General features: G+C 37.6%; 1 pseudogene; it reads right to left on the minus strand.

Moving 5' to 3' along the window:
* Window positions 1–920: 920 nt before the first annotated feature.
* LOC112184018 lies at window positions 921–2,836 on the minus strand (annotated as a pseudogene).
* Between the last annotated feature and the right edge of the window lie 2,344 nt (window positions 2,837–5,180).

The following is a 5,180-nucleotide window of genomic DNA, read 5'->3' on the forward strand; positions in this document are numbered from 1 at the left end:
GAATTACGCTGAGTGTTTTCGAAAATTAGTAGTATTAGGCTTGGTAAGGACTTTTCCGATCCATGCCTGCATTAGAATGAATCAGATAAGTGGATTGATCCGCTGAGGCTTTTCATTTGAGCTCTTATCTAGGCATTAAAGATGGGCACATTTTTGTAGCATGTTGAAATGAATTTTCTGTTTTTACACTTAGTAATTTCCGAGTGGTATTGGTCTAGGTTAGGGAAGTCGATCATTGTATATAGTTTTATTTGTTTTGTTTTTATTTTAAGTAGATTAGGAACCAAATTTCAAAACCCCCCATTTTATTCTTTTATTTGTTAATTGACCTTTTTGTGTAGGTGTACCCTACAATCCCCGGACTGAACGATCCCTGCTTATCCTATACTGACAACTACATTTTGCAGGGTTAAATTGTGAGGCTATTTCAGCCGCATCATTCACCCCTCTCTAGGCTCCTTCTAGGATCTTCATATGGGCCTTGTGGAAAAATAGGAACAATGTGTTGTGGGTCAATACAAAGTAGCCAGCTGATGCGCTGGTCCTTAGCTCGTTAGCGTGGTTGGAGGACTTCAACAGGGCACAACAAGTGGATAAGTCTTCCCACTTAAAACTGAGAAAAGCCTGGAAACCAGCAGAGGCTGGAGTTTGGAAGCTCAATGTGGATGGGAGTTTCATTCCAAACACAACTCTGGGGGGTGTAGGAGGTGTCTTAAGAGATGATACAGGTCAGTTTCGAGCTGCCTTTACAAAGCCTATACCAGATATGGACTCTGCCAGACAGGTGGAGTTGAGAGCTATACAAGAAGGTTTAAACTTGGCAGCAACATTACAAATTAGCACTATAGTGATCGAAACAGACTGCCTGGAGGTTCTCTCGAATATTACTGATGCAATCTACGTATGTGCATGAAGATGGCTTAATTGATGACATCCGTCAAGAACTCCATCAGAGGACTACTATCATGCTGCAGCACACACCAAGAGAAGGTAATCGAGTCACTCATCGTTTAGCTAACTCGGCCTATGAAGATTGTAATGCTTATGTTTGGTTAACCCAACCTCCAGACCTCATTCTGGAGCTACTTAAGAATGACTGTAAACCATTGGGGTAATCCTCTTTTAAATGAAATATTTTTTTTCTTTGGTTCAAAAAAAAAAAAGTTGGCACATAATTGATATGAATGATCATTTAAATATGATGATGTATCCGTACCCTATATACAGAACCAAAACCGCCCTGTCCGAGTTTATTTGCTTCAGAAAAATCATCTGTAGCAACTCTGATGTTGCCAAAGTCAAATTGCAAGGATTTTGTACTTCTACTTTCATCTGCACCTTCGGTGCCTAAGGAGCAATACAACAAGTTTGATCAGTTTACAAAGGAGTTGTAACATAATTAAATCCAAGTGCTTAGTACATGCAGTAATAGGCCCTCCTCAAATCAAGTAGCTAGAATAAAAATGTTAGAGGAGTTCATTTTGTTTGACCCGTACCTGGAAGCTTACTTTGATCAAGTTATTTCTCTCCCTTCCTCGCTCTTAAATAAATGCATATGCATACAATTATACCAGAGACACAGTGATTGGCACAACCACGAGGATTACAGTCCGCGAATTATTACTCTTCTTCGATTCTGCAAAAATTAGAATTCTTATTCTTTTGTAGTTAAGCATCCTGCCAGTTATATATACAGATAGATTACCATGGCTATCAAATTAAATAATAACTTGTGACTGGTTATCATCCACTAAAGTTTCAGAACCGAAAAGTTATGCAGGTAGCCAGGTACTATATATTAAAATCACATAACATAGATGGATCTAGCCATTTAGCTTTATACTATGAAGCTAATCACCTTCTGCACCCAGTACTCGGTGACAGAATTGTTTATTTTTTAGATGCCTTAAACATCACTCTAGCAAAAAAAGAATGAAAGACGAACAACAAATTTGGAAAGATCGTAAAACACACACACACACACACATAAATGCAGCATATATACTTATATACCTTCTGAATTTATGGTATTGATTGATGGTAAAGGTGGATATATTGGTGGCGATGATGGAGTGGTGCAACATTTGCGGAGGAAGCTAGCAAGCTCATACCTAATGTTACAACTTGGTTTAAGAATTCTGGCCCCATCCTTCCCGTAACTATAAGTTGTGATGCCTCCATAAGCACCAACCAAGCAATCAGTGCAATCTTGCTCAGACAAATCTAGTGTGCACTGCGTTTGTGCATATATTGTCTTGAAATCTGAAGTAGTTGTGCTATTTACTGTGAACTTACGAAGTGAACCACTTGATGCAGCTTCACTACTCAATATTTGGATTAGCTTCCATAGCTCTTCAAAGAACCCTTCCACTTCTGATGATGCTACGTTTCTTGAACTCACGAGATAGAAAGGAGGGGAATCCACCATGAGGCCATAGAGGGATCAGTTTGAGTAGCGTAACATGCAAGTGTCATAAAAGACGAGAGCTTCTTTTTGGTTAGGACAAAACTCTGTGATCTTGTGGCTCGAGTCATTGAGGCAGCTACGACAAGCATCCTCCAGGAAATCTCCTCTACAAAGTTCAGTTGCATAAACTTGGTTGGATGAGTTTTTGGCATAGGAGGAATTGTAAAAGCCATAGCCATTACCGTTGGTGGAGACAAATGTGGAGAGAAGGGTGTCTAGATTTGTTTGGTAGGTACTATTAGCAGTGTAGTTACCTTTTCCATTGGAACATGAATAGGCTGAAAACGATGGTTGAAGAAGGGATTGAGTGACCGCAAGTAATAGAATGTGAGAACAAAAGAATACAGTTGTTGAGGAAACCATTGTCATGGTGGGATTGTACTGTTAAAATGATGAAGGAGAACTATGAAGCTCTGAATATGAATCAATGTCAAAGTCAAGACAAAATGGAAGAGAGCTCAGCAAATACTCACATGGACAATGCTAGACCACAAAATGAGCTCCACATGTCGAAACCGGAACCTGGATGAAAGAGTTGTTAGATCAAATATGGACTTAACACATATCATCATAAAGTAATTGATGATTAGCTAAATGTCAAACCTAGTTTAACATGGATACAAACTACAAATCAATACTAGTAACTTAATGAAGCAGTGTATCAATTCATTAAGGATGATAATCCATTGCTTAGTCTACAAGAAAGGCTACAAGATTGTGATACATTAGGATTCTAATTAGGAGACTTGTCCCTTAAGAATTACCTCAATGGAAGGAATCTAAGGGTTAACTATCCTATATAAATAGATGAACTTGGTCCCTGTTACTACCACGATTATTGCATATTGTTTTGTCCATTGAGAAGCAAGTTGGTAAGTAACAGATAGCCATCTTCAAGTGACCATTGTTGTGTAGCTGCAGAAGATGGAATTCATGCCTGTGTGATAGCTAAATTTATAAGCTATTGATTTTCCTTATTCTCCTGCAAATATGTCAATTGTAATATAGGGAAATAAGGGTCTCCCGCAGAGGATTAAGTTAAACGAAAAGCTTAAACAAAAGTCACAAAACGTGACTGCAGTTCCTACTGAACAGCAGTCGAAAAACAAACTAAAATCCTAATCAAAACAACCCAGAAAAATATGAAAATTTATAGAGTTGTACTAGACACATAATACGTCCAGCATACAAAATTTGGGAATTTTTGGAGTTCGTTTACTATGGAACTAAAATACAGAAAAACAGAGAACAGAAAGAAAAACGAAACTGAAACAGATTTGAGATTGGTTGATATCAAGATGATGAAACTAACTAGGAAGGAAGTATCCACCTCTAACAATCACACACAACACACTTTGTCCAATTTACTTCCAATTAACTTAGTTGAAGACGCTCAGATTGGCTCGGTACGCTTGAACACAACCTATTACTCTTTCTTACTTTGTACGCTAGGCAGGAAGTGCTCTACACCTAGACTATTCCCAAGCAATGCAACCTAAAGGTATGTTTATTAGATTTAACATGCAGAGATCATTAAGTTTGAAAAGAGTTTGAGCAATCACTAGGCATCGCAATTGACTTAGAGCCTTGCTAAACCTAGGGTTTTGTTTACTTGCTAGTGAAAACTACCAATTACTTCTCTAGACAATTTGAGGAATCCAACTATTGATCCAGGCATCAAATAATCAAAGTATTTGAACCCTAGCATGCGTACTAAGTAGGCTTCCAAAGCACACAAACATAGAATTCATCAATGAGAAATCGGTAAACAAAACCTCAACTTTATTAATTGGAAAACAAATTGAATGTCAAAGCATGTTATGGATCATGCCTAGGGGCTTCAACTGCCCCCTAACTACTGGAAATTTAGTTACACATGATGGGAATCAAAAACACAAAGGAGTTCACGGAGGAAGAAGATAACAAAAATCAGAAATTAGAAAATACAGATCGGCGATCGATCTCGGAAATTCCAACGATCGATCGTTTATGGTGTGATTCTACAATCTTCATTCTCCTCCAGCTCTGGTGCGTCTATGCTTCTTCGTATGTGAGATGATCTGGTTCTTCAACGTCCAAGGAGAGATTTTATTCAGTTTGTAACTCTTTCCTTCTTTCCTTTTGGGACTCTAACTCCTTGATTAATGTTCTGATTGATTTAGGATTCATTGACATCCTTCTATCCAATAGGAGCAGCCAAGAGAATTAATTGCTGAATATCTTTTTCTCCATGTTGCCTTAAGCTTCCTTGATTCATCAAGAGTCCACAATTCTCCATTATTTGCACATATCTCCTTCCTTTTGCTCTTATTTCTTTCCTTGCTTTGGAAAACCTAATAAACATAAAAACAACTAAATTAACCAGAAAATAAGATAAACTAACAAAGTAAATATGGGAATTAACAACATTATTATCGCATTATTATGCTCCTATCACTGTGATTGCTGAAGGTAAGCCTTGATCCTTTTATGATTATTGTCAAGTTGATGTGCATATGTTGTGAGCATGTATATGGTTTTACAATTGGTATCAGAGCATAGGCTCACAAATATGAATTCAGCTTTTACTTGGCATGAAAATCATTTTAGGGTTTTGCAAAACAAACACAGAAAAAAAAAAAAAAAAAAAAGAGGGTTTTTTGCTTTACGGGTCAAGTAACTGATCAGGTACCTGATCAAGGTAAGTTATTTAATGAAGGCCCAGTCACAGCAC

Source organism: Rosa chinensis, chromosome 2 (genome assembly GCF_002994745.2).
Source record: "Rosa chinensis cultivar Old Blush chromosome 2, RchiOBHm-V2, whole genome shotgun sequence".
In the NCBI taxonomy this organism is placed as follows: Eukaryota; Viridiplantae; Streptophyta; class Magnoliopsida; order Rosales; family Rosaceae; genus Rosa; species Rosa chinensis.